At 39.7% G+C, this 26,471-nt stretch overlaps 1 protein-coding gene across 1 annotated transcript in view; it reads left to right on the top strand.

The window, feature by feature from the left end:
- The first annotated feature begins 2,786 nt into the window (after nucleotides 1-2,786).
- The window catches only part of LOC135707678 (uncharacterized), a 38,203-nt gene continuing 14,518 nt past the window's right edge, over nucleotides 2,787-26,471 (top strand). Inside the window, exons 1-2 of the mRNA XM_065229528.1 lie at nucleotides 2,787-3,955; nucleotides 6,936-7,039. The gene's annotated coding sequence lies outside the window, so the exon portion shown is untranslated. The remainder of the gene's footprint in view (nucleotides 3,956-6,935; nucleotides 7,040-26,471) is intronic.

Raw genomic sequence — 26,471 nt, 5'->3', positions numbered from 1 at the left:
ATATTACTCTTGCTTTCCTTTTTGCTCGGGTATGCTCCTGGAGTTAAAAATTGTTTAAATTCGACTCCTAAAAAACAGCTATATTAAATTGCTTCTTGTAATCGTTACTTGTTTGTTGACTATTATATCTCCAATAAAACCTTTGAGGCCGTATTTCACTCAGCAACTCATTTTGCTTATTTCTTCCGGAGACTTTATTTTATGTATACTATCTGGAAGTGGGCAAATATTGTGGTTGAAGGGACTATTTCATGCAAAAGCATGTTTCAAGTAGACCTGTAAACCAGTCATGTCATCGGCAGCGGTGGCGCAGAAACTATTTTCGCCTTGGTAGTACTTGCCACACAACGTGATGCCGCTGGTTTAAATCATTGATAGAATAACCTGAAAAAAGTTTCTTGGTACATACTCCCAACAAACCCCCCGCTGACTGTGAAATGTCAGGAGCGACAGCACAATACCGAACAGCAGCTTTTTATCCCCTCGGAACTCAAAAAATAAGAACGGCTATTTTGTAGATATCCTCCACGGTTCTATGAATACCGAAGAAACCAAAAGAGCTAGCTGCCTGGACACCCAATTTTGTCCTGCCGCTCATCGGAGAAGTGATAATGATCTCCGCCCTCAGAATCAAAGCCTGGAGAGGTAATGTCACCAGCACACTTAATGGAAACCTGACTAATTGAGTGTTGTTTTCAGCACAGTTCTAAACCATCCCTTACCCCGCCGAATTAGAGAACAATTCCAAAACGAGCCCAACAAACATTTTCGAAGGTAGAAATATGAATAATTTTGCTGGAAGAAAATGTTCTAATTATAATTTGTCTTGTAGCTCCCATCGGTATGGGTGAATCTGACAGACACCTAGATGCATTCCAGTCAGAAAAAGGCCCTTATATGAGGTAACCAAACCGATTTAATTTAGTCATAGCTGGAAGCTAATCGCCATGCTTATACAGGACCATTTCTTTCGTCGTCACGCATTTCTCTCGGTGAACGGACTACAAATCTGGAGTGTCAGAGTCAAAGTAATCATACATGGGAGTATTCGCCATTAAGCTGCTTTTCTTCTGTTCAAAAAGTCCTTTATATAGCAAACATTCCGAGCTAAATGCGGTATTGTTGACGTCCAAGTTCATTTTACGTTCTTTATTCTTTTTCAAACAATTAATACATTTCAATACAGTTGACGTACACTCTGACGTTTTGTGTTGTTGGCTGCACCTAGAACATCTATCACAACACATCTTCAACACATTAATCGCGGGAACTATCGAGCACCGATCAAACCCTACACTTACTTTTTTTGCACATAACAAACATTTAACATCAATTACAACACTAAACTTGTTATAAGTGAAACATGTTCACTACTTTGGCATCATTAATAGCGATGTCTTCATTTTGACTTTTTAAGTAGTCATTGAAGACATCGAAGGAATACTGATCGCTCATGTCCACTATTTTCAATCTTGGCACCGAAGTGGGAACAACAGCACTATATTTTTCACCCAAATTGCTTTAAATATCAGTTTTTACATCATTTACATTAGCTCCTGTTGCACACTCAACAATAATAGAGCCATCTTTACCATTCCTAAAATTACTGATTTTGTGTGTTTTTGGATCCAACTGAGTTTTCAAATACTTACGAGTATCTTCGCAAGGTTGTTTGGACTCTTCGGTTTAATCACAATGACCGGACGAGTTTTACGATTATTCGGTTTGTTACTATTACACATATTTTTATTTGTACTTGTACTAGCATGACTAGATCTTTTTACAACATCCACAAAAATCACATTTTCTTGAAAAACATCATCAGTCGAATCGTTGTCACTATTTTGAAATTTACGTTCTTTGTGTCTGGGATTTCGGTCCAATTCAGGATGAACCATCCTAGATGCACCATTTGTTGCAGCTAATTTCTTTTCCGTACTAATTTCAAAACATGAACTATATAGTCATCGTATTCCATTTCTCACTAATTAATTTTTCAAAGTAACTTAAAGAATCGTTCAAATTTTGTTGCATCTTTTCCATGCCAATTGTCAACGCGTTGTCTATCTGAGCAGCAACGTTGTTTCGTATACCAGTGATAGAGTTAGCAACAGAAGACAATTGCTTCATTGCTTCCCCCATCATTTTGGTATCCGAAACCGATACATTCTGCTCGTCACAACTCTGATCTGACAAACAATTACTACACTTGAATAGAACATGCTCATTATCTGTGATAAGCTTTGTCTGAGTCCACGTAAGTGTAGTGCACTTGCAATGAAATACACGAGCACACTTACCCACACAGATAACCGGCAAATCACTTACCAAAATCCCCAAATTGCATATTGCACACTCAGCCATATATCACATAAACTTTACATGCCACACCACAGAGCCACAAGTAAAAACGAACGAAAGCAGAAATTTACAATGCCGTAGCTTACTAAAAGCATACCAAATAGCTTGCCGGGTGAAGGAAAAAACAAAAATTGAACGAGAACCAGCGGCAGCAGCAACCATTCTCCTACTTATCTAATAAATTATCACTACGGGGCACGCGTAGGATCAATTGTACTGCGGCAAAAACACAATTTGACATTAAACTCAGTTTAATCATATCGAGTGATTCAAAATAAATGCTCTCTTTCTAAAATATTGGAGGCGAACCAGCCTAAGGCTGAAAGCCTCCTAAATAAAGCTAAATAATAATAATAATTTCTAAAATATAATCATCTGAAATTTAAATCAGTTAAATCATGGTTCACAAGAATGGAAAATAATCCTTTTTGAATAAATTTTAATAATTTTTTATTCTTTTTTAATAATTTTTGATTTAATTTCAATCTTTTTTGATTACATATTAATATTCAAAATGAATAAATTTTAATACTGGAACGATTATTTCAAACTTAATCATGCATGACTACTGCCGAAGTAACCATGGCTCGGACTCAATAACGTGAAGAGGGAATCTGCATACTTATTAAGCTTTTTTGATTTAATTTGTTTTTGAGTGTATGCAAACGCTGATCGAAACCTAAGAGGAAGAGGTGACAATTGGCTTCTTCCTCTTTTATTTCTATCTCTATCTCTATCTTTATCTATCTCTATCTCTATCTCTATCTTACGCACATGAAATTGGCCAATCAGGAGCTGGTTCACGTTTGACAGAAAAGTGGTTCATTTTCGCCCCAGTATTGTCACCTCTTCTCTTAGATCGAAACAAACGTTATGACGTCTCGACAATGGTAATTGAGCGAACGAAAGAAACGAATCGTGCGAAGCGGAATGAAAACCGAGCGATAAACGAAGTGCACCAATACATTCAGCTCTTCAGTTCCACTCCTTGCACAGCCCAGGTTGGTATATGCCTGTTCATTTGCTGGCCATGTGTTTGCATTCCCTACTGTTCGACTGCCCCAACTGTGGATCGTTCATCGTAGCTTACAGAAAGTAGAAGCTCTCTGCCGTTACTTTAGTAAGCTTTCCGACCACCTTAACAGCTTGTAACAATTAAGGTATGGTAGCGCCACTATTGATGGAGTGGCGGGATTTGCCACTAGATATATAAAAACAAATACAGCAGAAATTTATAGCTCCCTTACAGTAGCCCGGATCGTACTACTTTGTTAATGTGGTAGCCTTCGATTACATTTTAATCTTTTACTAAACATTGTGAAACGCAACCTCGGTTGGTGTTGGTTTAACCAATCAGAGCAGGAGACGTTGGAATAGATAAGAGTTCTGAATTTATTTCTCGTATACGAAGTGGCAAGCGATATTCGTAATATGAGTCAGGGTTATTCCAGTTAGACCTGTGCGAGTGATCAGATCGTCAAGCCTAACTGTCAAGTCAAAATTATACCCAAGTGTGCTATATTGTTCATACCGAGTGTGCTATTCTTAGACTTGAAGTGATAAAACGCGTGATAGCTAACTTTGTTATATAAAGGTGAGTTATGCGATTTTCGTTAGTTTTCTAAACCTAATTATATAATGTATAGCCAGATATTCAGACTGAATACTAACTGTGTAGCTCAGTGCCACTTAGAACTAATAAAGTGAAGCTTAAAGGCTAATGTAAAGGTAAAACATTGAATAGGAAATTTGGTCCAACAAGTATTCCTAAAAGTACTCGTTATCGCTGCAAGCACTATCCTCGTGACCCTTTCAAGCACCATGCGCTCCCCAATCTGCGCGTGTCACGTGTGGGTTCGTGTTTGGCAGCGATCTCGAAAGTAACTTAGCGAAATATGTTTGTATTCCTTTGTAAAGTCGCCCGGAAATACCAGCTGACATTTTGTGTTTCATATAAGACAATACATCAAGAAGGCTGCCAACTCTTCCATTTTCTCGTACGACCACTATGAGCACGTGCAATTGCGTCATCTACCGCTCAGTGGTAAATGTTTCGAACGAATTTGATAGAAAAGATTACAGCCTCAGAAGAACGGTTTGGGTATTTGCCCAATTTTCTATGCGTTGCTTCACTAAAGTGCAGCGCTACTGTATCTGTCGCTTGAATTCTGGCAAAGTTGCCATACTTCTAGATATGATGTCTTCGGTTTTATGCTTACTTCTTACTTCAAAACGGGAAGAAAAAAACTACAAGGGACAGCCCTAAGATGCTAGTTCACATTGCTATGACGACGACTGAATTAAGAGGTCAATTTTCTTCATCGATTTCCTTTTTTGATGACCATCATGGCTTCACTAACCATTTTCACACTATTTCTGCTAGGCTCTTCTATCATCCAGAACAACAAACGTATCAATGAATGCAATCAATACCGTCGAGTTTCAGTTTCATTGAAGCAAAACGTAGGCATCAATGCATCATGGATGTTTCCTATTCGTTTTAATGATTTGTATTGTTTCTATATAGCATTGAAAACGCAACTAGAAATTGAATACCATGTTTTTATATCACTGGTAATTTTACAGAAAATCATTCATTTATAACATTTTAAACATTCTACCAGACACAAACAGATATAACACTATCAGGCTTAAAGTGACCATTTTATACGATAGATTAGGCGATAAAAGTATAGAGTTGATTGTTCCGTTAGAGTAGTATGGCAGTGTGAAAATTGTATATAGAGAGTAGAAAACGATCATATGTCAATTTCGGGTTGATCGTCTCTTTTACCAAACTCCCTCGTTGGGGAAGGACGGTGATGGAGATGATCAATGATAATGATTAATTAAAAGATTTTATCTAGAAATTAAATTGTTGATTATATTACGTACATCTTAAATAAATGTTTGCATTTATTAATAACACCTATACATAATTTACCTCTACTCCACCAAGTGTTTCAAACTCCTGATCCTGGATTACCAGCCACTTCTGTTTCCATCTGCTTTATTCTTGATTACATATTTTGATCATATCATAGAATAATATGAAGCTCATTTTGAGTAACTTCTCTTGAAGTCGAATAATCTTTGCCTTACGGTCATTTAAACGAATCGTATCACTTATGCTATTTTTAGTTAGAAAATTGTGGTTGGTATTTGTAACCCAAGTCGCACAAGTGCTGAAACAAAGTTTTATAAGCCAACCTTATCAAAATTGATTAGGCGTTGTAAATCAGCTTTACAATAATTGAATAAATGCTTAACAAACATATTTGGAAGCACTGTTCGTTGTGAAGCTGTAAACCTGCTTGTCGATTTAAGTGAGGTGCTATAAAAGGTATCGTTAGTCTTATGAAGCATATAGTTAAACCGAACGCAAACAATCATTCAAAAGCGCTCCATGCAGTTTTTTAAGCTCTTAACCAAATGGCAATACAACTTCATTCTTGTTTAACTCTGGAAGCTATTATATAACTTTTTTTTATCAACACAGGTGTTTTATAAGTGCTCTCAATTATGTGTTTGGTCAGATGGCAACTTGAGTGTGAAAAAATCGTTAGAACTGTTTCCGCACATCGTAGGTTCATGAGCAAGTCGACCATTATATAATTTGCCATGTATGTAAATCGTTAACTTCACGCATTAAATAATTTAAACATGTTTAGCTATAGTACTATCATATTGTTCATCAAACACGCATTTAACGATCAATTTGAATATGTCCTGGTTGGTAGTACTGTCGTTTGGGGCGCGCATAGTCAATTCCCTTGCGTTTGACGTTTACACGCTAGCGCCATATGTTGATCGTACTGCCCATGACATGGGTATACTCAATAGATGGCGGTAGCGTTTTAGTGGCGCTATTTTATAGTGAAAAATATATAATACGTTATGTATCTTTATCAAGTTCAAATGTTACTTTCAAGTTAAGGACAACACACGTTCCAAGCATATGATTCATATATTTGAAACTGATATTGAATGCTATTGAACGTCACACACACACATTATGCTTAAAAATCTACTTTTTTATGAAGAGCAACTAGTTAAAGCTACCATTGGAGTATCATAATGAAATGCTATCAAGATTTATTTTGATATCTTTCAACAACCAACCAATTCTATCCCGGTGCTCAATTTGCCTCCGTATCACAGTATTTAAATCTTTTTCCTTTAATTTTTTTGTGGCGAAATGTAGAATTCACATGATTTTCTTATGATTGTTTTCATCTTAATTTAATTTGTTTCATATCAAGATGGTAGGAGGAAAAATACGAACGCACATTTGAAATTCAAACTTCGAAGGCAAATAACTGCCCCGGACCCCGGATCCTTAATCTGGCACTGAGGCACATTCAAAAGATGCAGTATAAAGAAAGTTTTTAAGATTAAATATAAGCTGCTGATGAAGTCTAGGAACGCTTCATGAAGGTTTCGCGAGGAATTCCTACTACAAAACATTTAATCAACATCGTAAAAAATTAAAATTATAAAATGCACCATATTTTCAACTCGGTTGAAGTGCAGCCTCTTTGATGTGATATTAATTTTAGTTTTTTGCTCCGCAGGATCATTGACGGACGAGCCGAATGCTGATACTTCGCGAAATCTCCTATCGCTGTTTCTTCATATCCGCGATACACCCAGTACTGTAATTGTAAAATAATAACAGGTAAGTCGCAATTTTTCTCAAGGGGCGACAGATAAGTAAGGGTAAAATTCAAAAGATGTGCACCAAAGTGAAGCAATAGAATTTAAAAATTACCGGTATGACAAAAATCCTCTCCAAGGGTGACATGGCATTAGATAAGAAAGAGAACTTCATGAGGACGGATTATTAGAATTTCAAAATTATCAACGATGTGGCAATGGTCCCCTGTTCAGATGACATTTCTTAAACAAGAATGTCGAGAGCTTCACGATGACGGAGCATAAGACTTATTATATTATCAATGAGGTGACAATGATATTCTGTTGTAACTTTGTTCCAAAAAAAATGTCTATCAAGAACTTTATGAGGATGAAGCATTAGAATTGAAAAAAATATCAACGATTTGGCTACGGTCCACTGGAAGAGTGACATTCCTGAAATAATATTTTCAAGAACATCATCAGCATGAAGCATTAGAATTTTATGGTTTCAGGTTGGCGATATTCCAAATATTCGCATATCGAGAACTTCAAGGACGAAGGGTTAAAATTGCAAAATTATCAACGACGTGGCGATGGTCCTTTGTAAAGAAGATATTCCTGAAAATGAGAATGTTGACCACTTCATGAATAGCCATGCATCGATCCACCATAGTCCAGCCCTTGGCTTGTTTAAGGTTCAATTCAGACATGTTCAAACACATCACGGCACTGCGTACGGAAATTTGTTATCTAGCCCATATATTAAGTAAGGACAAACAGTTCAATGAATGTCACACTAGCGCTACCGGGTGAGTGAATTTTGAACTAAACTCTTTACCATAAGATAGGTTTTGACCATCTGATCAACTTTACTGAAGACGGAAATCTTCTATTTAGTCCATATGTTTTAAATAAAACAGCAAAAAAGGTTATCTTCCATTTAATTCCACATGAATTTTGGTATCCATGACAGATACGTGTTTCGACTACAATGTGCAGTGTCATTCCCACTAAAGAACTTATCTAAATCTAATCCCCTTAAGTACTCATCCCCTAGGTATAAAAGTCAAGATCACAGGTATAAAAATGAAACTACAATGTGTTGAATCGGAACCTACCTAACTAATTAAAACCAAAGAACTAAACTAAAGGAGAAACATCTATACAACTCTCTAATAAGCAAAGGCTTGGTAGCCATCATAATACGTATCTGTCATGGATACCAAAATTAATTAAGTGGAATTAAATGGAAGATATCCTTTTTTGCTGCTTTATTTAAGCATTCCGCTAACAACCCAATTTCATTAATTCATTGTGATGTTTATTTAGCCTTTGGGAATTTCCATTATTAGAGAGTTGTATAGATTTTTCTCCTTTAGAACATTGAAAATACTCCAGGAACTGCTAGGTTGCAGAAAATACTCGCTAGAGATCTTCCAATGGGCTGGGCACTAGACTGATGCAAAATTTGAAGTTATCGCTCCACAGTGCCCAAACGGTTCCAAATTGGGCCCTGATTAGCCTCCCAAAATTTGAACTCATTTAGTTTGAAACTGACTTGGCACAAACCATTTGAAGTTTATATGGGAATTACTATGGAGAAACCATAATTTCGGTTCATATTTATCTCAAAACCCGCCAGTTCACTCTACTTTAAAAAGCTGATAGCTGAGCTTGTTGAAAATTTTCTCAGCTACACTTTTGTTAAAGAACACTTTTCGATCAAACGTAAGGAACACAAATTATTAATGATTCAAGTCACTGATGTCTTATGATTATGCTCAATCAACTGTTCAGCAGGCAACATTGGTGTTTATGGCGCGTAGAATAGAGGAAAAAAGCATGGCTACTATTTTTTATATATAATGCGTTTATTTTTCCAGGCTCATTTGCTATAGCTTTGCGGAGCCAATATTCATTGATTAGATTACAAAATTACTTAAAACTAACGTTAGTAAAGCGGGGACCGATTACTCGCGGCTATCTCGAGGTTAGGGGTGACAAATTGTAACAAATGGATGGCAGGGAAGGGATTGTGAACACAAGGTTTGGAGAGCAATGTGCTCTTGATCTCGAACTAAGCGACACTCTGATGAAAAAGACAAACATGGGGGTACACCGATGGGCAGCTAACTACTTGGGAGAACACAAGATGTCACTAACTACTAAATCCTCAGATCTATCCGTTTTAAAAACACATAAATTAAATTCAAATAGTCGAGATCTCGGCTCGCCAAGACATCTATAATAGGTATCGCGGGTTGTTTTCCTCGGGCCCTGAGGGATGTGGATAACTCAGATCTGGCAACACGGTGTAAAGTACACGACCAAACAACATGCTCGATATCGTGATAACCACTGCCACACGCACATAAATTGCTGCCTGAGAGCCCAATTCGATAGAAGTGCGAGTCTAACGAGCAGTGATTGGACATAAGCCTTGATATAACGCGTATAAAGTCGCGGCTCATGTCCAACCCTTTGAACCATGGTTTGTTCGACACCTGTGGGAAAATAGGATGTAACCATCTTCCCAATTCACATCATTCCATTTGTGTTGCCAACTGATGAGGACTTGCTGACGAGCAATGGAGAAAAATTCCTTGAAGGCGATTTGTCGCTCAAAAATATCGCCTTCCATAGCGCCCACCTTAGCCAACGAGTCCGCTTTCTCATTACCCGGAATTGAGCAATGAGATGGGACCCAAGCTAAGGTGATAGTATAGGAGCAGTTAGATAAAGCACTCAGTTTAGATCGTATTTCAGGCAGGAAATACGAGGAGTGCTTCATCGGCCTCATTGAACGAATAGCCTCCAATGAGCTAAGACTATCCGTAAAAATGAAATAATGGTCAGAAGGTAGTGAGGCAATTCGCTCTACTGCGTAAAATATAGCTGTGAGTTCCGCAACGTATACTGAGCATGGTTTCTGCAGTTTATAAGAGGCGCTATGAAATTGATTAAATACACCAAATCCAGTGGAAGCATTTATGGCTGACCCATCTGTGAAAAATCTTTTATCGTTACTTACATGGTGGTACTTGATTGCAAAAATTGAGGGAACAACCATCGACCGATGGTGATCTGGTATTCCATGAATTTCTTGCATCATGGTCAGATCAAAATTTACAGAGGAACTATAGAAGGCTTGGAAGCAATCACGATTGGAGATTAATGAAGAAGGACCAACCTCCAGCGTCATGTACTCATAGTACAAACTCATGAATCTTGTTTGAGGATTTCGGTCGAGCAGCTTCTCAAAGTTTTCTATTATCAATGGGTTCATTACCTCACAACGGATAAGAAACCGGAAGGACAGTTCCGCGAAACGATCTGTCAGTGGGAGAACACCCGCGAGTACTTCGAGGCTCATCGTATGCGTCGAGTGCATACAGCCAAGCGCGATTCGGAGGCAACGGTATTGAACTCGTTGCAGCTTCAAGATATGTGTTTTCGCCGCGGATTGAAAGCAGAAGCTACCGTACTCTAGAACCGACAAGATGGTTGTTCGATACAACCTGATCAGATCTTCTGGGTGTGCTCCCCACCAAGTTCCAGTAATTGTACGAAGTAAATTAATTCTTTGCTGGCATTTTTGTTTCAGATACGCAATATGTTTTCCCCATGTGCAATACTTGAAAGATATACTTTGAATGATTGTTCTACCCTTTAGTTGAAGCAGTAACTGTGCAGGATGATGCTTCCTAGAAAAAAACAACCAACTCAGTTTTCTCCGGAGAGAATTCGATACCCAACTTCATAGTCCAAGTAGACAAATTGTCTAAGGTATCTTGCAATGGTCCTTGCAGGTCCGGTGCACTTGGTCCTATAACGGACACAACGCCGTCATCTGCAAGCTGCCTTAGCGAACAATTTTCATCAAGACAACCATCAATGTCTTTTACATAAAAATTATAAAGGAGGGGGCTTAAACATGAGCCCTGGGGAGACCCATGTAACTAATTCGTGAAGTTGTCGAGTTTCCATGAGAAAAGCTCATATATTTCTCAGACAACAAGTTGCTCAAATAGTTGTTCATAATTGGTGAAAGCCCACTATCGTGGAGTTTATCCGAAAGGACATCGATACAAACAGAATCAAAAGCCCCCTTAATGTCCAAGAAAACTGAACCCATTTGCTGTTTTTGCGCATAGGCCAGTTGAATTTCAGTTGAAAGCAACGCAAGACAGTCGCTCGTTCCTTTGCCTCTCCGAAATCCAAATTGCGTATCTGAAAGTAAACCATTCGACTCGACCCATTGGTCTAGACGAAAAAGAATCATTTTCTCCAACAATTTCCGTATACAGGACAGCATCGCGATGGGACGGTACGAGTTATAATCCGACGCGGGTTTACCGGGTTTTCGAATGGCGATAACTCTTACTTGCCTCCAATCATCCGGAACAATGTTGTGCTCCAGAAATTGATTGAATAAGTTCAACAAGCGTCTCTTCGAGACGTCTGGGAGATTTTTAAGCAAGTTGAACTTGATTCTATCCATTCCTGGAGCTGAGTTGTTACATGAGAGGAGAGCAAGTGAGAATTCCACCATCGAAAACGGGGAATCTATTTCGTTAATACCCGACGGACGATCACGAACGTTGGTTTGAACCGACACCGAATCCGGGCAAACTTTCCGCGCGAAGCTGAATATCCAACTGTTTGAGTACTCCTTGTCTTCGTTGACCGGTGATGACGCGTTTCGCATTCTCCTGCCGACATTCCAGAGTGTTCTCATGGAAGTCTCTCGCGACAACCCATCGATGAACCGACGCCAGTAACCGCGTTTTTTGGCTTTAATCAAGCCCTTAAAAGTTTTCTCGAGGTCGGTGTACCGCTCGAAGTCCCCGACCTTACCGTGTCTGCGGAAGCGTTTAAACGTGGCGGACTTCTCGCTGTTCGCGTCGGTGCAATCCTTATCCCACCACGGAGTGGGAGGTCGCTTGCGAACGGAAACACCCGGAACACGTTTCGTCTGTGCTTGCAGCGCACAATCGATGATTAGACGCGCGAGAAAGGAGTACTCATCCAGTGGAGGAAGTGTTTCAACCGATTGACTGGCATCAATAACCGCGGACGCAAATTTTTGCCAGTTAATGTTTTTCGTAAGATCGTACGCGATGTCAACCGAGCGAGTAGAAGATGAACCATTGGTAATATAAATTTTGATTGGCAAGTGGTCACTACCGTAGGGATCTTGGATTACTTTCCACGAGCAATCCAACGATAGTGAACTCGAACAGAGGGAGAGGTCTAATCTACTTTCTCTTGCTGGAGGTTTGGCCACTCGTGTTACTTCCCCAGTGTTTAGAATGGTCATATTGAAGTTATCGCAAAGGTCGTATATCAGGGTCGAGCGGTTGTCATCGTACAGTTACCCCCAGCCTGTACCGTGGGAGTTAAAATCTCCTAATATCAACCGAGGCTCAGGTAAAACTGAGCAGATATCTGAGAAACCTTGGCGAGAAATCGCAGTTCTCGGAGGAAGATATACTGAGGCAATACTGAGACTTTTACCTCGAACATTTACCTGACATGCAACTACTTCAATGCCTGTCACGGAAGGCAGATCGATTCTATAAAAGGAATGGAGTTTGTTGATCCCGAGAAGCGACCCTCCATACGAATCTGCTCGATCAAGGCGAATAATGTTAAAATCGTGGAAAGGAAGATTTGTGTCTGAAGAGAGCCATGTTTCACAAAGAGCAAATGCATCACAAAGTGAGGAGTGAACTAAAAATTTGAATGCGTCAAGTTTTGGTATAAGACTTCTACAGTTCCACTGCAGGACTGAGATCATATCCCCGACCTCATTTGGAGAATTATCCATCAAAGGATATGATCGATGCAAGGAAGGACCACTTGGAAGCTAGTTGCTTCAAAAGAGTTTTCAAAATTGGAAGCACTAAATTAATAATGTTCCTCGTTGAGTCAGAGACATTGAATATATTGAAGATGCTCTCCACAATTCCAGAAAACGTAAACATGGGAGCATGTTCTTGCTGATTTTTCAGCTGTTCTTCTGGCTGAAAAAATGGGATATCTGGGGTTTTAGATGATCCCGGAAGTGGCGGAAAGTCCTTGTTAAAATTACAAGGTTTAAATCCCGGTGGTGGGGGTTTTGGTACATTTCCGCTACCTCTTAAATTTGTCAAGGTTGGTTGAGAGTCCAAACGAGAGGCCTTACGAGGTTTTTGGATGACGTTTGTTTTGCATCACTTCCTCGGGTTGCCGTTAAAGACAAAGGGACGATCCTCACCAACCTCTGAATCAGAGCCCTGATCATCATCTGGCAGGAGGTGGAATGTGTTGTTGCTTTTTTGGGTAGTTTGGGAAGATGAAGCGGTCATTTTCAAAATTTCTGCTAGTGAACGCTTAGAGCGAGCTTCCAATGACCGCTTAAGTTTTTCTCCCTGCTGTTTGTACTTCGGGCAATCACTCAGAGCATGCGGAGTATCCTAGCAGTAAACACATTTTGGGGCAGCACCACAAGGACCTTCCGTATGCACCTCCCCACATTGATCGCAGCGCGGTTTGTTTGAGCAATAGTCTGCGGTGTGACCTAGTTGCTTGCATTTTGAGCAATTCATTACCCTCGGTACAAACAAGCGTACAGGTAGTCGAACCTTCCCAATTGTGACGTAGTCAGGTAATGCCGATCCTGAAAAGGTCACACGAAACGAGTCTGATAAGGTATACCTTTTTTTCGTGCCTATGAGCGACACTGACTGCAGTTGAATACAGTCCAGTATCTTGACTCTTGGGAGGCAACGATTTTTGAAGAACGCAGAAAAAAAAAAAAACTTGGGACGGTGGAGAGTAGCACAAAGTGAACTTGATCAGCCGAACGTTCGACAAGGAATGGATGGCTACTATGTCACTCTGCAGAATACAGTGTTGCCCACAATACAGTTGCTTATTCTTGCCATAAGATTATCAATCTCTTAAACAATTAATAACTATTTAATTTGACGTTTGGCTGAAAAACGATTCTCTGCAAAGTTGTAGCTGATAAAAAATCCCATAAGAATAGCAATAGAATTTGTTAACAGTACAATACCTATGTAAAAAGGCTAGAAGACAATGAACAAAAGTTTTGTTTTCCCATACTAATTTCCATATAAACTTCAAATGGTTTGTGCCAAGTCAGTTTCTTATCAAATAAGTTTAAACTTTCTGAGGCTAATCTGGACCCGTTTTGAAACCGTTTGAACACTGCGGAGCGAAAATTTCAAATTGTGCATTCTACTGGGCACTTTGAAAAAAAAAAACAAAAAGATGGTGCTTTTACTACTTTTACTAATGAAACGTTAGAGTTGATAATGAGAACACATTTTCCATATTCTATTATCAATTCAAACGAAGACCAAAACGCAACGACAACAGCAATTGGTATCGATGAGCCCAGGACGAATATTCATGAAATATTGAATGAAACGATTGAGTTAGACAAAACAAGAAAAGTTAAATGGTCGATTGACTCCTTTGAACCTTTCAAGTCACTAGGTAGGGGTGGAATTTTGCCTGTACTACTACAGAAGGGAAAAGCGGTTTTAACGCCTATTCTAACAAAGCTATTTCAAGCAAGCTGGTGAAGCTGGCATAAATATTAAGCTATATACCGGCAGTGTGGCGACAAGTGCGGATTATTTTTATCCCCAAGGCTAATAGAAAAGATAAAACTTCACCAAAATACTTCAGGCCTATAAGCTTATCCTCTATTATGCTAAAAATAACGAAAAAAAAACAGTAGATGAACATATAAAGTCATCATATCTATCCTGATGAATGTGGGCGTCTTAGTGGAATACCTGTATAATGAGAGAGAGAGAAGGATTAGTATTTTCCATTTAATTCCACTACTTTATTTGCTTATCCTTGACAGATACGCGTATTTCGTCTACAATGTGCAGACTTCTTCAGTGTCTTGTACTAATACTCGACTAAGTGGAATTAAATGGAAAATACTAATCCTTCTCTCTCTCATCATCATATCTAGTTAGAAATCCTCTGAGCAAATATTAGTTTGCATACCAGGAAGGTAAGTCGTCAGTATCAGCTTTCCATACGGTTGTTACAAAACTAGAAAGATCTTTTGAAGCCAAAGAAATTTCAATTGCTGCATTCCTTAACATTGAAGGTGCATTCGATAATTCATTTCACGATTCAATGACTACAGCGTGGCTTGGATCAAAGCATTGTAAATTGGATCAATGAGATGTTATCAAAAAGAAAAATATCAGAAAACATTGGATGCTCACTCATCAGTGTAAGAGCAACCAAAGGGTGTCCGCAAGGAGGCGTGTTATCACCTCTATTGAGGTCTTTAATAGTTGATGATCTTCTCAAAAATTTAATAGCCCAAGGCTTCCAAATTGGCTTCGCGGATGATAAATCATAATTGTACGTGGAGATGAAGATGGAATTAGTTTCACTCACACCCGGGCCGACCATCTAGCACCGGTATCACTGAGATTGCACCCGCGCAATTAATTAAGGATCGCTTTCGGGTGATGTTCACACACTTGAGATTTGCAACTGCGGTGCTCCGGCAGCGATCACGTTTAGGAAGTGCAATTTGCTTCACTCACGACCGGGCTAATTCACTAGCGCCGGTTTCTCTGAGATTGCACGTGGGCAATCAATTAACGTTCGTTAATTTACTGCTATGTAGCAGCACCGACAATCACGGTTTTTAGAGATGCACTTAGCTGCACTCGCAACCGGGCTTAACGCACTAGCGCCGGTATCACGTCGGGGTCACCAAAAATGATTCTGCTATCAGAAATTGCTTGCCCCGCTCCCGCAAGGGCCGTTTACCACAACTCTGAAATTAGCAAAACTAGGGAATAGGCCAAGACCCTATTCCCGCAAGAAGCTGTGATATAAATCAACAACTCGACGCGGTTGATGTTCTGATCAAGACTGAATTTTATTAGAATTTTTCATTACAGAGTTGGGTATAATTTTACTCTGCTGGTGCCGTGTGCACAGATCCGAGCCATCCTTCTTGGTGCCGGGTGCACCAAAACTGCTGACTCGGCGGGCGTCGGATAACGCCCGCTTAGACGTTGAGATTGTTCCTTCTCGACGTTGCTTCGAGTGATTTTAGGCGGCTCATGTTGCGCCGCCACTTCCATACGATGACGACGACGACGGCCACCAGGATGAAGCCACCGTCTAGCGAATAAGATATCACATCGTGGGTTGTGATATTGCTGTGCTCAAACGTTTCGTCGTTTCCAAAGGGCCACATTGTGATACTTTGTTGCCGCGCTGGTTGCTAGATAATGATACCGCACGGTCGCGGTACGATCGAAGCGGACTCTTTCGATCCGCTCGGTGCACATTTTCTGCTGCGCTGGGAGTTCTTGGTGAGAACTCCGTCGCCTTAATTTTTGTTATTGCTTTATGCTGATGGTTCAATCAAAATGCAACCATCAGCCCCGATCGATGATAGGGTGACCACCCGATCATCTTTTGGTCACATCCACCACATAATCCTGGAACTTTCCAAAAAAGATCTTAGCATTTATACAGGTCATTGTCCGAGCCGTTATCACTTGAAGCTGCTTGGAAAACTTCAAGATGATGTATGTCGCTTCTGTGGCATAGAAAAGGAAGACTCGGAACATTTGCTGTGCCACTGTCCGGCAATTTTCAATAAAAGACGTAAATTCTTCGACAAGGGGCTGATGGAACCCTTTGACATTTGGAGAACAACTCCCAGTATGGCAGTGCACTTTATTCGAAGTGTAAGTCCTTGCTGGGATAATGTTATTAGTCGAACAATGGCGATCACTCCTAATAATAGTGATACGGCATCTTGATATAGCTTAAAAAAAAAGATTAGTAATTTCCATTTAATTCCACTACCTGATTTGCTTTCCCTTGACAGATACGCGTATTTCGTCTACAATGTGAAGACTTCTTCAGTGTCTTGTACTAATAGTCGAGTGTTAGTACAAGTCACTGAAGGAGTCTACACATTGTAGACGAAATACGCGTATCTGTCAAGGATAAGCAAATAAGGTAGTGGAACTAAACTGAAATTACTAATCCTTTTCTCTCTCATTATACAGGTAATCCACTAAGCCGCCCTCATTAATCAGGATTTAAAAAAAATAAAAATGGGGAATATATCACAATAGATCTGAGAAATGGTCGCAGTGATGCAAATACCCGATTTGGATTTAAAAAAAAATATGACCATCGTAAAACTAGCTTGGATATGTTTGTTTATGGTGGTATTGGAAACATGAATAGAGCTAATTGATACCATACAATAGGTTTCTGATGCTCCAGGTAATGGGTTTACATTCTGCAAATTCATGATTAATCATTATCATATCATACGACACATCATCAAATTATATTTGCTCGACGAAATATGCATCACCACTTGATTTTGGATGATTTCACCTTAGTGTTCTTTGAGCACTTCCACAATTTTTCCAACCCGAAAAATACATTAACAGGACTGGGAATCGAACCCAGCCACCTTAAGCAGGTCTTGCTTTATAGCTGTGGCTTAACCGAGTGAGTCAAGTCAATGTCAAATCGTTTGTCTATTATTTTTTGGTTCTAATATTTGGTATCAATGGTCATTATACAGGGGTTAGCAAGCATTTAAAATATGTATGAATTGATGTCTTCACGGGGGGAGCTGGTTTTATCTATAAAACGATCGGCGTAGTTTAAGGACAGACCCAAAGCAACTGTCAGTCTACCAGCCAGTTTCATATACGCGATTAGAGGAAACATTCATCGACCTGATGTGGTGTTAGGCACTATCTACATTCCACAAGACTAGTTTTTAGGAGCTTTTAAACCCCACCCGAAGGGAGACATAAACAATCATCCATACCAATATTTTACATATTGTATGGACTGTGGATACTCGTCAACTTCCCTTCCTTGTTAATTCGCCAAAAAACATGAAAGATTTCCATCCTGGGTAGCTGCTTGTTTTTACTTTGACCTGGGCCCTGGTTCAATTCCTATCGACTAGTTTGATGTTCTTGTAGAGGTTCTTCTCTCAGCTCCATTGCCATGACTGCTGCCATGATTGCTGAAATAAATGTCATCAAAAGGGGGATCAAGCGATTGCCCTTTTCTTTTGCGCTTAGGCGCCGTGGCCGTAGAACCAAGTTTCTCCAAATCGACTTCCAAAAAGATTACTGTAAGAATCCGAAGGATCGAAGAGGAATTTTTCAAGGCGATGGCCAAGCAGGATTACCTCGGGTAGGGTCCAAACAAGGATCGAAGAGGAATAAGAGTAAAAAATGGTAGAAATTTTACAGGTTGAGCACTGATAAGAGCCGTTTCAATTTGTTGTAGCTTTGGGTAGCATTAACACTTCTTTCAGCAAAAAGCGAATAGATCCGCACGGCAAACGAGCACGATGCGAACAGCCAGCACTTGCTTTCGTTTCTACCCCTCCATTGTGTATCGTCAATTCACCTTCACTTATTGTCGCCGCCAAAAGCTACTTTCTTCTCCGGTTAGGGAGAGTCTTTCGCTTACTAGGTCAGACACTGTTTCTCGATTCTAGGAGCTACTTTTTTCTCCGGTTAAGAAGAGAAGTTTTCACTTCCAAGTCAAGAGTTCTTCTAGGAGCTACTTTTTTCTCCGGTTAAGGAGAGAATTTTTCACTTCTAGGCCGAATGTTCTTTCGGATTCAAAAAGAGAAGAATCTGGAGTAACCTACGAAACTTAATTTTATTCAACAAAATTGTACAAAGTGATCTTACGGCTATGTGTTGCATTATCGACTTATAATTATATAAAAGTTTTACATGATTTGTCCAGGGTTTAGCATATTCCTTTCAATACCGAACTTTAACCTTATTTGCCTATTCTAATTAGCTGAGGATTCCGATCGCCCTTGAAAGGGTAAATTTGTGTTGTTTAGACCTTATATACTATGCCCTCTCAGATCTGGGATTTCTCAGATATCTTGTAAGTTTATTTATTTTTGTAACTCAGATCTGATATGGCCCTACAAATAAGAATGTGACATTTATAACGTTTAAACATTATAATTATATCCTTCGTTAAGGATAAACAGAGAGGGAAAGCTAAACTGCGGAACGTTTCTGCGTTTATCCCACTTGAACGCAGAAACGTTCCTAAGTAAATACTGCAGTTAGATTATGTAAAACGAGCTCTCGCTCCTTTCGCCCTACTTTTCATTTCATATTCTTTGCCTTGGTATCAACGTCAGCTAGGGCTATGCAAACGAGATGCAACTATGTGGTTATCTTATGGTTTTGGTTTTAAATTAATTGCCTCGCGGTAACACTTATGTTGCTGATATTCTGTTGATATGGACCTCGGATTTGTCGGATTCAGTTTAGCTGTATTATGCCATCTATATTCGGCTTTGAGATGGGCATATGGCTTTATGATTGCCATAATTTGGGATATCCGGATCCGGTTCTACTGTGGCCATAAGGCTCTGTTATTAATTGTTAGAGTTATTGGTAATATTTTGTCGAGTATGATGATGATGATGATGATGATGGTCCCAGCTCTTACCCCTACAAAGGTTTGAGCTGGATGATTTATCTTTAAGATAATTAAATATGATAATTTAATCAGGTTTGCAAACAAAATCGAACTGGTTACAGTTACAGATATAAATTCCCACTAGAGTTTACAGTTGCTTTACAACGACATAAATGTGAAAAAGCCTAGGCGTCCACCTCTTAGTTCGCCTTTTTGTCCACCTGAAATATTCATAAATCTGTATTGGACATGTAGCTTAATATGGTTAAGATAAAAAAACAAATTTAACCATTTAGAATCATAACCCTGAATACATTGAAACTGTTCTACGTTTTTTTAAACAAGTTCGTTAATTTTGAAGTCTCAATTGCGTTAGCTTTACGGAGACGATAGTTTATTGTTCTTTGTTTGTAACAAAATTCACATAATTCTATGTCTAGTAGGAGTTGGGCCGAACACTCGCGGCTTACTCGAGGTTAGAGAGGTACATTGTCGAAGGATAGAATCAGGGGAGGAGCTTGGGGGTAAGGTTTCGTTGTCTCATCAGAGTGTTGTCGCCAGTATGAACGGTAGAGCGGTTCTAGTTTCGTCTGGAGTTCGACCGGCTATGGTGACCAGTGGGCGACGATGAGACTCATGGAGACGGGGGGACACGACAAACAAAAACTATTAAAGAGAGATAAAAAACAAAGGAATTAAATTCTTATACTAGACATTTGAAGAAACACATAAACCGACTGCATATAGAAGATATCGCGAGTTCCCAACATGTCTCTGATAGGAACATAGGGTTGTCTTCCTTGGGCCTAGAGGTTATTCAAAAGTCGCTCTCTGTCGGCGTCATTATCATTACATTGCCAAACTGCGTGATCGATGCCATCGTAACCGTTTCCACACCGACAGATGTTGCTGTCCACGAAGTTTATTCTATTGAGATGAGCATCTAGCGAGTAGTGGTTGGACATTAGTCTACTCATCACGCGAATGAAGTCACGACTTAAGTCCAAGCCTTTAAACCACGCTCTCGAAGAAACATTTGGAGTAATGGAATGTAACCACCGCCCAAGAGAATTACTTGTTCAATAGTTTGGCCAACTTAGAAGAGAACTCTGACGTACAAATGGGAAAAATTCATCATGTGAAAATCTTCTATCATAAATCTCGCCTTGTTGTGTGCCCACCTTTACGAGAGAGTCTACCTTCTTATTGCCTGGGATTGAGCAATGTGAGGGGACCCATACAAATTTAATCATATATGACTTTTTGACCAGCACACTCATCTGCTCCCTTACCTTTGAAAGGAAATAAGATGAGTGCCTACCTTGTTTCATCGACCGAATAGCCTCGATTGAACTGAGACTAACTAAGAAGATGAAGTAATGGTCTGCGGGCTTGTTGGAAATCATCCCCAATGCGAAGTTGATTGCTGCCAGCTCAGCAACAAAAACGGAACAAGGTTCCTGGAGTTTACGGAAGGCGCTAGAGTTTTCATTGAAGACACCGAAGCTAGTGGACCCACTGAGACGAAACCCGTCTGTAAAATATCTGTTCACGCAATTGACGTGTTGGTAATTTTCAGTAAAAATACGCGGGATAATAATAGGTCGAAATTGATCGGGAATCCCATGAGCTGTTTGTTTCATGGTCAGATCATATCCAATTGAGGAACTGCGATTGGTGAAGTGAGCACGGTCTGGAGTGTAACAAGGAAGACACATATCTGACGATATGTAGTGGTGGTAGATTCTCATAAATCCAGATTGTTTATTCAGCCCAAGAATTTTTTCAAAATTTTCAATTATAAGTGTGTTCGTCACTCCGCATTTGATTAGTATTCTGAGAAAGAGCTCCCAGAAACGGTTCTGGAGGGGTGTTACTCCTGCCAGAACCTCGAGACTCATGTTATGCGTTGAGTGCATACAGCCGAGAGCAATACGCAGACAACGATATTGAATTCGTTCCAATATTTTTCTTTGATTTGTTTTCCGTCGATCTTGTTTTCCGTGCTGAGCACCAATGCTACCGACGCCAGTGAGGCAGCTCCCACAACTGGACCTTACTTATCGACCCATCAACTCATGAACCGGGGACCAACGGCTTTACTTCCCTTCGGCGTGATCAGAGATGTTATGCCTCAGGACATCCAGGTGGCGCCGACAGGGATTGAACCCAGGCCTGCTGGGGTGAGAGGTAATCACGCTTACCGCTACACCACCGGCGCCGCTACGTTCCAATTTTATTAGGTGACATTTTCTTGCCGAGAGAAACCAAAAAGAGCCGCACTCTAGAACAGAGAGAATAGTTGTTTTATAAAGCGTTATGAGATCTCCCGGATGAGCACCCCACCATGTGCCGCAAATTGAACGCAGAAAGTTGATCCTCTGTTGACATTTTTGCTTAAAATACGTAATATGGGTATTCCAAGTGCACTTTGAATCAAACCAGACCCTAAGGTATTTGAAAGACAATGATTGAGTAATGTTTCTGCCCAAAAGATTAAGCTGCATTTGGGCTGAGTAGCGCTTTCGAGTAAATTCTACCAGTTCAGTTTTCTGCGGTGAGAATTCGATCCCTAGATTCCTAGCCCAAGACGACAAGTTATCTAAGGAACTTAGCAATGGTCCTTGCAAGTCCACGGCATGTGGACCTCTTACGGAAACCACACCGTCATCTGCAAGTTGTCTTAGCGTGCATTGTTCTGCCAAATAGTTGTCGATATCTTTGACATAAAAGTTATAAAGAAGAGGGCTGAGACAGCCTTGGGGCAGTCCCATGTAGCTAATTCTGGAAGTTGTCAGTTGTTCAAGGGAAAAGTTCATTTGCTGTTCTGACAACAAATTGTACAAGAAATTATTTAAAATCCCAAAAAGTCTACATCTGTGGAGATTGCCTGGAAGAATTTCAATGGAAACTGAATCACAAGCCCCCTTTATGTCCAAGAATACTGAAGCCAATTGCTCCTTGTGCGCAAAGGCCAGTTGAATATCTGTGGAAAGCAGCGCTAGACAATCGTTTGTTCCTTTGCTCTTGAGGAACCCAAACTGTGTATTTGATAGCAAGTTATTTGTTTCGACCCACTGATCGAGTCTCCGAAGGAACATTTTCTCCAACAATTTCCTAATGCACGAAAGCATCGCAATCGGACGGTATGAGTTATGGTCAGACGCTGGTTTGCCAGGCTATTACTTTGACCTGTCTCCATTCAGGCGGCATAATGTTGTTTTCTAGTAAGGAATTGAATAAGTCTAGCAAGTGTCTTTTAGCGATTTCTGGGAGATTTTTCAGAAGATTGAATTTAATCATATCGCTTCCCGGTGAGGAGTTGTTCGATGAAAGAAGAGCCATAGAGTATTCCAGCATTGTGAATGGTCTATCCAGAGAGCTGCCGCTCGGAGACGCTTCTCAAAGAATGTGTTGTGCTGGAACTGAGTCCTCTGTTCTACGGTTGGTTATATTACGTCGAGTAGATGTGATTTGATGTGTCACTTGATATGATTTCAAAAGGTAACGAAATTTACCATACGGAACCATAATCCGCAATATCCGAAACCGGTTAGGACTTGATATGTCACTTGATATGGTTATCAAATTTGACCATACGAAACCATAATCAAGAATATCCGAAACTGGTTCTAAAGTGACCTTATTATTCTATTTTTATCGTTATGAGTAACATTGGTCATATTTCGTCGGGTAGACGTGATTTGATATGTCGCTTGATATTATTATTGTTTTTTTGTTAATAACTTTATTTGTACAGGCTCAATCGAATAAACTGTACAGAGTCAAGTTATCATTTGCGTTATACATTATTAATGTCTTAAATCTAAAATTAAAGGCTTTGAACCGATTACTCTCGGAGCCTCCCTTAGCTCAGTCGGTAAATGCACAGCTACAAAGCAAGACCATGCTGGAGGTGGCTGGGTTCGATTCCCGGTCCGGTCTAGGAATTTTTCGGGTTGGAAAATTTCTCGACCTCCCTGGGCTTATAATAGAAGTATGATTGGACTTGCCAGACAATTATACCAATGCAAAAATGGTGCAGGCTTCGAAAGCTCTCAATTAATAACTGTGGAAGTGAATCTCGAACACTAAGTTGGGAGCACGCAATAAGCTAATATGCAATATGCAATAAGCTTGAAATGCGAAGAAGAAGAACCGATTACTCGCAGTCTTCTCGTACAAACTTATCACAAGGCTAATCAAACTTACAATCTAAGTTTAACGTTCTTCAAGAAAACATACATGAGTTGCATAAACTCCAGATCGAGTCTAGCCAAAATATCCCGAACTGGAACATTAGGTTGTCTACCTTAAGCCCGAAGGGAATCATATAGCTCAGATCTGACTCCACGATGCTCAGCACAAGATCAAATAATGTGATCTGCGGCCTGGTAACCTTATCCACATTCACAAAGATTGCTGTCCCCCAGCCAAAAACGGAACAAGTAAGCGTTTAACGAATAATTATTGGACACGAGGCGAGACATCACACGAATGAAGTCTCGACCCACCTCCAACCCTTTAAACTAAGGAATCTTCGACACCTTAGAGATGATTTAATATAGCCATCGACTCAAACTCCTTTTAATTCATTTATTTTGCCAGCTGGCGACCGACTGTTGACGATAAATGAAGAAAAGCTCGTTGTAGGTGATTTGTCGATCGTAAACATCGCCTTCTATAGCGTCCACCTGTACAAGCGAGTCCGCCTTCTCATTGCCTGGAATCGAGCAATGAGATGGGACCCATGCAAAGATGATGACAAAAGATCTTAAAGATAAAGCACTTAGAAGCTCTCGTATTTTCATGAGAAAATACGAAGAGTGCTTTACCTGCCTCATGGAGCAAATAGCCTCTACAGAACTGATACTATCAGCAGGCTTGCGAACTCAGATTATGCCGTATAGATGCTCGTTCATCGTGAACTAGTTCATCCCTCACATAGAAAGAGTAATGATGTCAAACCCAAAGTGCTCAAAAGAGCTCCAGCTCAGATTGATGCTCAAGCTGGACTTCCACAAACACGCATAACTATGAGTGAAACCGTAAATATTGAGCTTCATTATGCATTCGGAGAGAGCACGCACGGCCTTTGATTGATGCACGGTTCTCACTTTCAATATTATGATACACAACAATACATTCAATGGACTATAGGACCATTCCCAGAGAACGTAACATTTTGAGAGAATGATATTTTTTAAACTTGGCGACCACTTTTTGCGTTACTGAAACTCAGTCACAAAAATCTTTGATCGTTTTTTTCCGCTAAGTGCTTTATGAGTGGATAAAGGAAATTATATTTCTGACTAAGAATGTACGAGGGAAAAACTATCGCTTGGTGATGTTTTCGTATTCTCCTGTTGCCTTTTAACATGTTCATTCATTGAATTCGCTACCCTCGCTGCACAAAAGGTAGCTCGGAAATTTTTCTGGACCAACAATTGAAATAGGCGGAACAACTCAACGTCCACACTAAGATTATTCACCGAAATCTGTGAAATTTAACCGAAATCTCAACAGCTGAACGTTCGGTAAACAGTTCGGTGATTTTTTTTACAGATTTCCTATAATTTTTCACCAAATTTTTCAAAATCACAGGAAATCTGATGACAGTGTTGCAGAGCAGCAATGCTACATCGACATGTTTCGTCTAAAAACGATTTACTGACTGTGTTGGGGAAGTAGCATATGCTTGTACAAAATTGGTGGATTTGTTAGTTATTTCGACGCTTTTGGGCAATGCTTGACATTTACCACTTTTTCAATAGTTTCTTGTTCCTGTAAACAGAATTATTATAAATAGAAATATTTCTGATCGATTGGTGATAAAATTATTGAAATTGGTTCAGAGGCAGCTGAGTTATTAACGTTCAAAATCTTTCATAATTTCGTTACATGTTTCATTTTTGGGTTTCACAAAGTGTACCCTTATATAGAAATCACAGACGCAGTCCTACGTCAAAATGAGTTAGTTAGCCTTCATCTATGTGATTACTAATCTTGGATTTGTTGTTCCCTAGTTTGAAGTGGTTAAGACTAGGGTTCTAATGCATGGTCATTATAAATGTCATTCCTTAATTTTGTTGCTAAGAAATCAAATTTTGATTGACAAAGGGGGGTGCCTTTGGAGGGTGCTCTCACTATTCGAAGGGTATAAAGGCAAGAATGACAATTGTATCAAAACCGAATACTGCATTATTTCTCAAAAGTGATGAAGTAATTAAGGACACGGGATGTTCTACAATAGATCTAAGTACTGGTCGCAGTGGTTTTCTGTCCCGAACAGAGGATAAAAAAAAAAGATGTGTGATTTTTAACAATTTCTCAACAAATTTTTTCTCTGAAACAGATATTACAGTACGTACGGGAAGATAAATAAATTTAGAAGTCATCTGCTTTGAAAACATTCCATCGTGTGAAAAAATTTACTCGAAAAATACAGGCAAAGTGCTTAGTAGGCCCCAAATTGGATCGAAGCCCGACAAACATTTTATATTTGTTTTACATTTGGCTTGGATGTTCTCAATGTGATCTTTAAAAGTTAATGTTAGTTGAAGTACTAGTCCAAGACATTTCACCTAGGTTGACCAGGCAATTGAAGCTCTGTTCATAGTGACTATGTGACTACTACTAGTGTTTCAAATACAAAGCTCTAGGCTTATGTTAAAATATCATAAGTTAAGTTTTGGAAGCGTTGGGAGAAATCAACCATTTTTGTAAATAAGAAGAGACAATATCTAAACTTTTCTGCAGTTGCTGCAAATAAAACGAAGACTTCTTCCTTTAGTGGAAATGCCTGCAACTCTGAGGTAAATCAGGGAGTTCCGAAGTGAAATGTTTTACAATATCTGCCCAAGAATGTTACCCTGAGGAACACCAGTTCTAACAGGTAGTCGGTCAGAGTAGTGTTCTGTAAGTTACATAATTTTGAAATAATATTGAGTGGAAATCAAACC

This window comes from Ochlerotatus camptorhynchus, unplaced genomic scaffold (assembly GCF_037179485.1).
Source record: "Ochlerotatus camptorhynchus isolate MF236.1 unplaced genomic scaffold, CSIRO-AGI_Acam_v1.1 ptg000316l, whole genome shotgun sequence".
NCBI lineage: Eukaryota > Metazoa > Arthropoda > Insecta > Diptera > Culicidae > Ochlerotatus > Ochlerotatus camptorhynchus.
This window is presented reverse-complemented; position numbering and strand designations above follow the sequence as displayed.